Below are 12,618 nucleotides of genomic sequence, written 5' to 3'. Positions count from 1 at the left end.
AGAAGGAAGAGGATTTGTTTATTAATTCTGTCATGTTGTCATAGAGAGCATTACTCTGTGAGTGCAGTCAGGATGGGTTAAAATTCAAAATCTACAAACACATCCCTCCTTCTCCCCCCAACAAACACACATCAGGTGTCTGCTCCATGTGCATATGTCACCTGCATGTCTAGTCCCAACATTCATGTGTAATTGTCACTCCACAGTGACAGGTAGTTTGACTCAGGTTAAAATTTTAAGAAGGTGCAAGGCCTGGGGCTGACTCTGGAGATCATTGCAGCCCCTTCATGGAACTTCTGTCCCTAGATGATGAGAAGGATGATAGCGACGAAATTAGCCACTCTTTTTCACACATCCATGGATAAGCAGATGCTGAGCACTCCCAAAATTACAGACTGTCTCCATTAAGGAAATTTTAATCTATTGAAAAGATATCACAGTCACCTGAATAAGCATACAGCACTAAGTGAGATTGATATTTTCTTAATTTATGATGTATTAAAACATTGGTTACTCAGTAATTAGTATAACTATTGTTTTCTTTTTTTCCATGTTTCTACTTTTCTTTCTAAACTTGTCCTTTTCAATTCAATTCATTAAAGAGTGCATTCTGAGTAATTCCAAGTGCCAGAAGCTGTGCTGTGACCTGAGCCCACAAAGAGGAATAAGTCTAGGCATTCACAGCCTAATGAAGGAGAAGATAGAATTATACGTAAAGTCTTTAAGGACAGAAAAGTAATTTTCCACCTTTTTTTCATTTATCATGTATTTTATCAGAATTGTAATATAGTTTTACAAACAATAGGGAAAGTTTTGACATCTTTCCCTTCAAACAAAATCTTCGCTGTATCAATAATCTTCATTCCCTCCTCTCTAAACCCCCTTCCAAATTTCCCTTCTGTCTCTTCAATCCTGACATTCTCCTGCAGTAATGAGGCAGCTGGAATTCTATGTTAGTGACTAAGTCAAAGTCAATCAGATGGGGGCTCTCCAGGGGATGGACTTCTGCTGGACAAAGGCTAAACTGCAATGAGTCTTGACTCAAGAAACCAGAGAGATCCAGATGATCTTACCTGGGTGTGTCCTGCTAAGGACACAGCAGTCACTCACTGGAGGGTCAGTTAAGTTCATGTTCTATTGACGATTCAGCTTTGTGAGATAACAAGGATGAGGACATGGGAATTGTAATAGGGAAAAAAGATCAATGAAGAGATTAATTTGAAAGAAATGAATAGTGTCTTGGAGAAGAAATGCCCATAAGGGAGAAAATCCACCAGACCCTTAGGAGATGGGGTGGAAGCAGGCCTGTGCAATTTCTCAAAACTGTTGCAGGTTGGCCTTTGTGGGACCTTCCTCCATAAAAAAGTATCAACAAGATGTTTTATCATTGTGTTAGGAATAACATGAATGGGGGCTTCCCAGGTGGTCAGTGTAAAGGATCCATCTGCCAAGTAGGAGACATGGGTTCGGTGATTCCAAGATAACTTGGAGAAGAAAATGGCAACTCACTCCAGTATTCCTGCCTGGGAAATCCCACAGGCCCTGGAGCCTAGCAGGCTACAGTCCGTGGGTCCCAAGAGTTGGATACAACTAAGCAACTAAAAAGAACAACAAAACATGAATGTAATCCAGAAAGGATTCATTATTTTACAGTTTTTATTAATATAACCATTTATCCTGATGTAAAAAGAATTAAACATGTTCGCAGGTCCCTGTAAGAATAGTGGGCTGCTGGCACTGTGCCTTGTGTTTACAGGGTCCCTCGGCCCTGAGAGGAGGTGCCCCAGGCACAGGGATTAGGGCACATAGTAGTGAAATCACCACGATGTCAACTCTGAGGATTTTACTGAAGGGCTGTCCTAGGTCCCAAACATTTCTGTTGGTCAGAGACAGAGACCAGGAGGAAACCTCTGGTTTGAGGTCTGCAGAAGACTCTGGTTGGCTCCTATGCTGGAATCAGGACTGTCTTCCTAGACTCAAGCTTTTAAAAAGCTTAGTTGCCCTTTTGCTCTGCCTGCTACAGAAAAAAAAAATGTGTGTAAAGCATCTACAAGTCACTTATGGTAGAAATTCATAATATCTTATATTTCTATTGATGCCATCAATTGCTTTCATGTCTTCTGGAGTCAGTTCAAAGTCAAACACCTGGAAGGAAAGAAGAATCACATTTACCTCTCCCCCAAGAAGACAGCCTCCCCCTGGGGACTGGAGGACTTTCCAGCTGCATGGGGACAGAAGAGGGGATGGGAAGCTATGTCTGTCCTCAGCTTCCAGGTGAACAAGCCGGGGACCCTCTGTTGAGTTCTCACCTCTCCTTCCCACACCTTCTCCTTCTCTCTCTGCCTCACAAACATTACAGTGCATCAGTCCCTTATCTTTCTAAATGAATCAATTCACACAGAAAACAAATGTACTAAAATGCCCTTTTGTCTCTGGACACTCCTGACTCGACATCTGCACCTGAACAAACATTAGACCACTTCACTCTCCTCAACACACCCTAAGTGTGACAGCATTGAACTGAAGCCACGTGTTCAGGAGGCTTCCCTGCAAAAGCCTATCCAAGAACCTGATATCAAACTTACTCATTATCTATGAATAAATTTGAAAGAAACTTTATGTAAATACCTTTGTAGATAAAGTTATGAAGAGTTTAAACATTAAAGAACACCTAAAATGTTAAAAATTCACATTGTAATCATGAAATGGTTAGCTCAGTTTCTCAGTAAAGAAATCTGTTTTCTCCGAAGTGATCTAGTATTTCAGTGCAAAATCAATCAAAGACTGGCATACATATTCTCTTGTAGAAGTCAGTAAAGTGATACCAAATTTTAAATAAAAGAAGAACTAATAAAGAACAGTCAAAACATTCTTAAGAAGAATTTACCATCTGAAAATCAGATTTATTTTATAATTTAATAACACAGTACAGAAAACCGAATAGTTAAATAGTAGAAAGAGGCCAAAAATGTACTTATAGGTTCTCTATATATGACACAGTCGACAATGAATCTCTGTGGAAAATATGGACATGTATTTTTTTTTCAGTTGCTAAGTCATATCCAATTCTTTATGACACAGTGGACTGTGGCAAGGCAGGCTTCCCTGTTCATCACCAACTCACAGAATTTGCTCAAACTCATGTCCATCGAATTGGTGATGCCATCCAACCATCTCATCCTCTATCTCCCCCTTTTCCTCCTGCCCTCAATCTTTCCCAGCATCAGGGTCTTTTCAAATAAGTCAGCTCTTCGCATCAGGTGGCCAAAGTATTAGAGCTTCAGCTTCAACATCAGTCCTTCCAAGGAATATTCAAGGTTGATTTCCTTTAGGATAGATTGATTTGATATCCTTGCTGTCTTAGATTTCCATTTAAATAAACAAAAATATGTGTAACCATTTTTATATTATTTTGGAAAGCCAGTTCTAGGTGTATTGCAGGGCCAAATTTGAATGGAAACACAGAAACAATTTTTTAGGGGACCATACACTTGACCTTGATTTAGATGAACGCGTAACTGCATTCAGCAGTGAAATTTGTCAGAAATGATGAGTCAGTTCTGAGTATAGAAATGAGGAATACTTTTTTTTTCATTCACTGACTATGGATCCTAGTACTATGCTGATGTGATAACCAGGTTAGTTGACCACAGTCTAGCCAGATATATATGTAAAACTACATGGAGAAGCGTGCAGGCTCCTCTGACAAGAGTCATGCTGCTGCTACTGCTGCTACTAATATGCTTCAGTCGTGTCCAACTCTGTGCGACCCCACAGATGGCAGCCCACCAGGCTCCCCCGTCCCTGGGATTCTCCAGGCAAGAACACTGGAGTGGGTTGCCATTTCCTTCTCCTATGCATGAAAGTGAAAAGTGAAAGTGAAGTCGCTCAGTCGTGTCCGACTCTTAGTGACCCCATGGACTGCAGCCCACCAGGCTCCTCCATCCATGGGATTTTCCATGCAAGAGTACTGGAGTGGGGTGCCATTGCTTTCTCCAGACAAGTGTCATATCCTGCTAAAGCAGAACTGCTGAGCTGCAAATGCATGAGTGAGACGAGCTAAGAGGACAGCAACTGAGTTGAGTCCAGGCTGATTGTCAAAATGCAGAATCAAGAGACACAGAAATGATCTCTGCATTAAATCCTGAAAGTGGGGAGAGTTTCCTGTATAGCCGTGACTAAGGGTACAGTAACAGTCTCCTACAAATAAATAAAAAATGAGACAACCCCCTGGGCCTCTCATAGTATCCCATGCCAGAGCAAACGCAGCCCCGAACCATTGCCTGGCCTCTGCCAGTAGGCTGCAGGCACTGAAGCGGGTTGCACAGTGGGGAAAAAAAAAAAAGAAAAAAAAAATGAAACAACCTAGCTAAAGTGGACAAAGAATTGAAGAGGAGCTTTGCAAAGAGAGAAACTCAAGAAGATTAAATGTATAAAGATAATAATATTCAGGGAAATGCAAAATAAAACCATGATGGCTTGGGGGTTAAAGATTGCTGCCATAATTTTTGTGTGCCCAAATTTACATGTTGATGGTGTTAGAAATGGAGCCTTTGAAAGGTCATGATAGTGGAGCTCTCACGAATGAGATTTTAAAATAGTATATTCATATAAGAGACTCGGGAGAGTTCTGTTGCCCCCTCCATGATATTAAGACGCAAAGAGAAGCCTGTGACCTGGATGAGGGCCCTCATCTGACCGCACAGGAATCCTGGCTCAGATCTCCAGCTTCAAAACTGTGAGAAATTAATTTCAATTTTTCTCAGGCACTCAATCTGATTTTGTTCAAGCAGATCAAATGGTCTTAAAAAATCACATAATGCAGTTTCATCAACTGACAACAAAGAAAATAAGATGTCATTTGCACGAGATAACAGAATAAATGGCTGACATAACTGTGAAACTAAAATCTCTGTTTTCTGTCCAACCTGAGCCTTCTCCAGCCATGCCGCCTCTCCTGTTGCCACATCAGGAGGAGAAAATCACCAGGAACACACACAACACATTCATGCACGGAGAACAGGTAACTTGTCTTGATTCAAGGAAAATCTTGAGAGACAGACAAAGAATGACTCTCGTGACATATATTCCTTAGGAGCCCTTTGCCCACAGCTCCACTCATCACCTGTATGTTCTCTTTGATCCGTTTCTTGTTGCAACTCTTGGCCAGAACCACAACTCCACGTTGTATCTGGTAACAAAGGGCAACCAGAGCTGGGGTCTGCTTGTGCTTATTGGCAATGGCACAAATAACCGGGTCCTCCAAGAGAACGGGCAGGTCCAGGTTCACCCTGGAAGGAAATTCAGAAATGCTGAGGACCTGAGACTAAGTACTCAGTTTGTGAGTAGTTTTACCAAACAGACCAAGTATGTCCACTCTATACAAGTGCTTCTCAAAGTGTGGTCCATGTACCAAGATTATCAGCATTACCAGGGATCTTATTAGAAATACAAATTCCCAGCTTAAATGCAGACACACTGAATCAGAACCTCAACTGTGGCACCTCCCAATCTGTTTTTACAAAGTTCTCCAAGTCATTTGAATACATGTTTGAGTGAGACCAGAAGTGCCAAACTCGTGGATTTTTTTTTTCTTTTTTAATTCTCATTTACTGTTTTTCTCTATTCATGGCTCTAAAGTTTGTACAACAGCATGAAAAGAGATAGTGATGGAAAAGACTGGGAAATGCTTTTATTTAATTGTCACTTTTCACAGATATTGATACAAGTTGAATAGTCCAAAATATAGAACTATTCATTTCATCATTCTTTATATAATGCAATTTTCTATAGATGTTACAAAAATGGTTCACATTGAAATTTTTTTTCATGATAGACCTGGAAGTTACATATTATTATTCCAATTTTAAATAAAAGATATGTGAGGTTTAGACATCTATTTTTAGAAACATATTCATTGTTTAATAAGTAAGTAAATCATGATATAAGCTTGTGTCTCTGGTCTCAACTGGGGGATTATGCATGGATTTTAATGCAGACATTTGTTATTGATGGGTCAACACTCTAATACAACGTAGAAAAATTGGCTGGGTGATGGGGAGATAACAGAGAAGGATTCATTCCATCCCTCCCTGCCATCCCCTGTGCCTATCAGTTATCTGAGTAATATATGATTTAAATTATTTTATCAAAAATTGAATTTTAAATAAACTGCTTGTTGTCTTCATTAGGGTTCAATACCATTCTTTTAGTCATTGGGATCCCAGAGCAGCATAGGCAACAAGAACGATATCATGTGACTTGCAGAAATCTAACAGTTTCCTTTGGTTGACATAAGGGTGACATTCCACCTATAGAATGTCAACAGAGAAGAGTGTCAGATTATATAGAAAGGTATTATTAATGTGACAGAAAAAGATGTAAGCTGTAAATATCAACACGAAGAGAGAAATAGAGAAAATTGTGTTTATACAGTTAATTTTATGATAGACATGGATGGGAAAACCAGTCTAAGACTGAATAATCAAAAGATGGGCTCTACATTTGAGTAAATGTTTCTGAGTAAATATTTCATGTAATGTTAGCATCACCATGAGCCTTTAAATTAACTCTCTAACCTGGATGATTTCCATCATCTCCAGCACATTTTTCTGTTCTGTGCTCCCTGTTGAGACTCATAAATGCTGAGACACCAAAATTTTGGATTCAGCCAACAGAACCCCACACGAATGCTTAACATGCATCTCAGCTGATTTGTCTCTTTATTATTTCCCATTCCAGGTTTTTTTAAATTAATTTATTTTTTGCTGAAGAATGATTGCTTTACAGAATTTTGCTGGTTTCTGTCAAACCTCAACATGAATCCATTCCACATTTTCATTGTCTTCCTTCCTGCTTGCAGTTCACTCCAAGTCATTTTCACCCTCCATCTGGTCATCCTTCCATCTCAGGGAAATGCCTCTCTCCTCTAGGGCTGGATTCTACCCACAATTTACCAGGAAGCCCTCCACACCTATCTGCCCAGGCTTTATCAGATATATCATTATAGATTTCATTCACAAAGTCCAGACAGTGGCTCTGCTCTCTAGAATCCTTTGACCCACAAAGGTCGGATGAACAGGAGGAGAGGACAGACAGACATCAGGCTCCAGGGCAGAAGGAGGTTGTGAAGAGCAGGAGGGAGAGGAGCTGAGCTGCTCACCTGGTTGCAGATGGGCTTGTACTTGACCCCCAGCTTGTTCAGAATCTTTTCCAGCTGCTTGTGGTTGAAGTTGGACACCCCAATGGACTTGGTCAGCCCTGTGTCCTTACACTTCTCAAGGGCCTGGGAGGGAGGGGTGGTGAGCAGTCAGTTGGAATGGGCAATAGAACAAGAATAAAAGCTGGAAAAAAATCTGTAAAAAGTGTCATCCAGCAAGAATTAGCATTGATTATCAAGAAGGAAAGGGGGAAGAATGGCATGACACAAAAAGAATTGCCATCTCCTCCTTGGAACACCCTGGAGAACACATATCCCATGGAAGGAAGTAAATATCTGTCTCACTGTCCCAGATTCTCCTCCTCTATTCCTCTCTGTGAACATTTCAGAAATGGTTTCCTCCCCACCACCCCAGCATCATATCCCTTAGAGGTCATGAACTGCTGAGTTTGATGACCCACAGCCCATTCTCACAGGCAGAAGAATTGATGGAGGTTCCCTCTCTCCTGGTTCTTCCTCTGACTCTCTACTCTTGGAACTCACCTCCCATGTGTGACAGAGATCCACTGAGTCAGTTATCAGTTTTCCATTTTCATCTTTTGGAAATAATTCCCCCCCTTGGCTGGAATAGAAGCAGTCATTTTAAACATGTCACAAAATAATTTCTCCACATTTAACAAGGCTTCCAGGCACCAGAGGTTAAACCTACATGAGGTAGGTTTACAACTTTCTAGATACTAATATTTGTAAAGTGATTGCATATGGAGACGTAAGCAAGGTCTTTAGGAGGGAGGTTTATTCTGCTTTTTTACACTCAATACATGTTGTAATAAGTACAATTTTTATAGGTCCTAAAAAGGACTTCAAGTGACTTCTGTGAATTTTGTCTGTTCTTGTACTTCCCTCTTTTGAAATATCTCTGATCTGAGAATGGCAGTAAGTTACATGGCTTTATTTCCAGAATAAAAATGTCAAACTTGACCTGGGCTAGATAATAAGATTTCCTTTTCCCTCTGAGCATCAGACACCCTAGGGCAGGCACATGAACCAGCAAGGCTCTCCTTAAGTTGGTACGGATTGTGGAAGATCAAGGTCTCAAAGATCAATGGTCTTTGAGACCACTGTGGAAGATCAAGGGTCTCAAATGGTCATGGCCATGAACCTTGAGTTGCCCCAAGGTCATATTTGCCACCAGTGGAAAATTTTCAGTAAAAAATAAGCAAACCATGAGCAACATCCTGATAAGGGATAGAAATCAGTAGAAATTAGGAGATATTTCTGAAGAGTACTGCAAATCCCCAAGCTGTCTGTGGCTGTGACTTGTCATCTACATAGTCCACTAAGCTATTGTGCATCAGATGGTTGGAGCTACTTTTTGAAACTTGAAATCAAGAGTTCTCAGTAAACCATTCTTAACAACTAAGTGCCGTCTATAAACCTCATCATGCAGTCAGGCAAGAGAGGAGGCAATCTCTCCCAAGTCCTAATAAAGGAACAAAGTTTAGACGCATCCAGAGGGAGCACCATCAAATATGCTCAACTTAAAAGTGTGAAAGACAAGATAAACTCATCATGTTCAATATAAGGCAGTGTCATGCTCACCATGGCTGCACAAAACTCTTGGTTCATGAAATTCCCAGAGATCCAGGAGTCATATTCAGGACTGTGTGCAAAACTGGCCTGCTTCTACTTCCTCACGTTTTTCTGGCAGACTCTCAGATTATTAACTCCTTTCTCTGGGAGGCATATAAGAGATTCAAAGAAACTCAGTAAAAAGATGATCACAAATTATTGTTTGGGAGATTCTACTCTAATGTAATCGCCCCTTTGACCTACTAAGAAAAATCTTAATTTAACCATCCATGCAAGTTGATGCGCAAGAAATAAAACTGATGCGATCACACATATTTCCAATCTTCACAGCCAGTGGAAAATGAATAATATAGAGATTGACATAGTCCAGTTGAAGAGTTTTCAGTGACTTTTCCAAGGTTGGTTGGACCAACTCTTGTCGAATGGAAGTTAACCAAAGCTGTAGAGATTAAAGAATGGAGTTTTATTAATAATATTTCATGTAATTATTTTTTTTTTCCTTACTGTGAGGCTTGTGGGATATTACTTCCCTGACCAAGGATCAAATCTGGGCTCACAGCATTAAAGCACCAAGTCTTAACCACTGAACCACCATGGAATTCTAATACTTTAGGATTTACCAATAAGCATAGATCACCAAACAAATGATCCTATTATATAACTGTCACCTTGGCACAATCACTTGCATACATGTTCACACACAACATGCATAGCACCTTTGAAGTGTAGAATATGTCTTCTCTCTTCACAGTGCCATCTGCAATCTTGCTTCGAATGGCTTGACCAAATTGCTCTTCATTTTGGTACACATGAGCACAGTCAATATGGCGGAACCCGACCTCTATAGCGAATTGGGTGACTTCCTGAGCTTCACGCTTAGCAATCTTCATAAAAAAAAATGTTGGATATCCACATGATTAAGAGATTGTTAAGGTACAAGCTTTGATCTTCCCAAGGATCGACTTTTCTTTGTGCCTTTGGTTAGTTCTATATGTTGGCGATGAACCCGCGATAGTTTCCCCGAACATTCCTGGTGAGTTATTCCATGGACACCCAGGAATCTTTCAAACCCAGGCAACCAGTGGTTGATTACTGAACTCAGAGGACCCAAGAACACCTCCAGATTCAGTGATTTGCTGTTAGAAGCCAAAAGGCTCAGCTTAAGTTGTAGTCATGGGTAGCATTTATGGTAAAAGCAGCAAGAAACCAAGTGAAAGCACTTGAGACCTCTGTCTACCAGTGAAACTACACGGAATACACCAAATAAAACTGTATCCATTCAAGGTGTACAAAGTGATGTTCTCATATAAGAATCCATAGTTAATAATCACCACAATCAAGCTAGGTAACAGATCCATCACCTCCCAGAGCTAACCATTAAGGTTGTTTGTAAGAAGACTTAAAATCTAATCTAACAAAATCTCATGTTATAGTACATTATCTTTAACTAAAGTCACTGTGCTATACATCAGTTATTCAGGCTTATTCATCCTATAACTGAAGGTCTATACCATTGACCAACATCTTTCCATTTTTCCCAGCATGGACACCAGCTTCTGGTCACCATTTCTCTATTCTCTGCTTCTACAAGTTCCACTTTTAGAGAATCCACCCATAAAGATATCATGTAGTATCTGTCTCTATTTCTGGCTTATTTCACTTAGCTTAATTGTCTCCCAGTTCATCTGTGTGGTTACAAACAGCAGGATTATTTTGTTTATAATGCTGAATAAATGTTCCATTTCTTTTTTTTTTTTTTTTTTAGAAATTTGCTTTATTTGTGAAACCTACTTCCAAATTACTTTTATGTATTTTAAAAAGTCATAAAGAGCATTCAAGAGAAAAACATATACAGTTTCCATAGAAATAAGGACAAAAAAAAATGGGGTTGATCACTGCCCCAAACAATATTTCCTAAAGGAAAAAAATGCAATATTTAACTTCTCCTTTTTTGAGGCAGGGTAAGTGAACTACACACATCATAAATAAAATTTTCTTACTTTACAAGGAGGATCCTTGTAAATCCTTGTGATCCTTTTTTTGATGCATATTAAATACAAAAATCAGCTGTTCTGATCAAGATGAGGGAAAATACATCATTCTTTAACACGAGCTCATGCAATGAAATCCAAAGGTCTGTTGAATCCACCTTTTCAATTCATGTACTGCCTATACTTTCTCTTCTCAGACACATTTATGGCATAGGCATTTACAGAGCCATCCACCTTTCTCCCTTTTGTGGAGTCAAAGGAGGCAAATCCCATTAACTTCATCATTTCTATTTCTTCCTCTGTTTTGCCCTCTAAGTCTTCCTCAGTTATCTGACGGTCTTTGGTCTTTGTTTCTTTCTCTCTCTCTCTTCCCCCCCCCCCCCCATTTATTTATATTATTTGGAGGCTAATTATTTTACAATATTGTAGTGGTTTTTGCCATACATTAATATGAATCTTTGTTTCTTTTGTTTCGTTCTTCTCCTCATCTCTTCTTTCTTTCAGTGGAGAAGGGGAAGGAGATGTGGATCTATGTCGTCTTGGGGACCTGGAACGCCTTCTGTGTGGGGAGCGAGAGCAGCTTCTTCTCCGACCTCGCTCCCGGGAAGGGGACCTTTCTCGGCGCCTGCGTTCTTTCCCGGGATGTGGACCGGGACTGCCTCCCCTACCTCCATGGGGCGCAGATGCGGCTGCGACCCACTTGGAATCCTCCTCCAGTACAAGTCCTCCATTTCTTGTTATGTGATTCAGAATCTGTCCTATTCCAAGGAGACAGATATTTGTTCTAACTTCCCTCTGTTGTGTCTGCTCCTGGTTTTTCTTAAATGCTCGGACATTTGGGGATGTGCTGAGCCATGAACTAGGGAATTTCATTGACAGCCTGGACCCTTCCCTGCCCTCGCCCCCTGACTACTACAAAGTCCTGTTTTTTGTTTCCAAAATGTCTCTGGATATTTCTATTTGTTTTATAGATGAAAAAAAGTGAGACTCATAGTTTAAGGACCAGTCCTTTGTGACAATTACTTGCTCTAAAGACAAGACAGACAGCCAACTTTCTGCCTTCCAGTCTAAAGACTTGTCCACTAGCCCCACTTATGCCCAAGCACATCAGACAATACTTTAATAGAAACACACAATGAAACCCAAGAATACATTGCAAAACCTGATTTGTAAGACTGTAGTTTATCCCTTCAGTGATATCCCCTCAGTTATATACTCCTCCCCACTCAAATGATACTATAATACCCATCAGAAGAAGTTTCCAAGCAGAAAGAGAAGTACAGGGGAAAACATAGCTGGAGTGTTTCTGCCCTGGCACTGAGCAGGTATCCCACAGTAGAAAAGCAATTCTCTCACATTATTTTTCAGTCACCTTATCTTCAGGAACTTTCACCTCAAATGTTTCTCTGGATCATGTCTTTTTGGCAGAAGGAAAGTGTTCTGGAACTCATGAAATATACAGAGAAACTCCACCATTGCAATTCCCCTCAAAGCAAAGCAGCTGACAGTCAGTGGTCTTGATGGCCAAGTCTCACCTCTTCTGCCAAATTGGGAAAGAGATGGAAACTGGAGGGGAACCCAGAGTAATCTGCAGGTGAGCACAGCCTCAGACCTTGATGCAGAGTGGAGACTGGATGCTCTCTCCTCTGTCATAGGCCATGGGTCTAGCCTGGTTAATGAACCAAATGACCCTCCTAGTGTCACATGGGGACTCAAGACTTGAGATCCCACATTCCTTTCATTCATGTTACATCCACGATTTTTTATATCTCAAACCCCAAACCACTACTCTTACCTCTGAGGTGCATAGGTTCCAAATCCCAGGACAGGAATGAAGTGGCCATCATTAAGCTTCATTTGCCTTTTGGAATCCAT

The 12,618-nt window shown here is 40.5% G+C and overlaps 1 protein-coding gene, 1 non-coding gene and 1 pseudogene across 2 annotated transcripts in view; 1 reads left to right on the top strand and 2 right to left on the bottom strand.

Annotated features, from left to right (window-relative positions):
- LOC136159322 (prostaglandin F synthase 1-like) overlaps positions 1–5,209 on the bottom strand; it is a 27,792-nt gene extending 22,583 nt beyond the window's left edge. The window contains exon 1 of the mRNA XM_065921400.1: positions 5,126–5,209. The gene's annotated coding sequence lies outside the window, so the exon portion shown is untranslated. The remainder of the gene's footprint in view (positions 1–5,125) is intronic.
- Positions 1,711–12,618, bottom strand: LOC136157144 (prostaglandin F synthase 1-like; annotated as a pseudogene).
- LOC136162261 (small nucleolar RNA SNORA42/SNORA80 family) lies at positions 4,203–4,330 on the top strand. Its single transcript, XR_010662069.1, has one exon. It is a non-coding gene; the product is annotated as a small nucleolar RNA SNORA42/SNORA80 family (small nucleolar RNA).

The sequence above is a fragment of the Muntiacus reevesi genome, chromosome 2 (assembly GCF_963930625.1).
Source record: "Muntiacus reevesi chromosome 2, mMunRee1.1, whole genome shotgun sequence".
In the NCBI taxonomy this organism is placed as follows: domain Eukaryota; kingdom Metazoa; phylum Chordata; class Mammalia; order Artiodactyla; family Cervidae; genus Muntiacus; species Muntiacus reevesi.
Note: the sequence above shows the minus strand (reverse complement) of the source record. Positions and strands in the feature narration are given on the sequence as shown.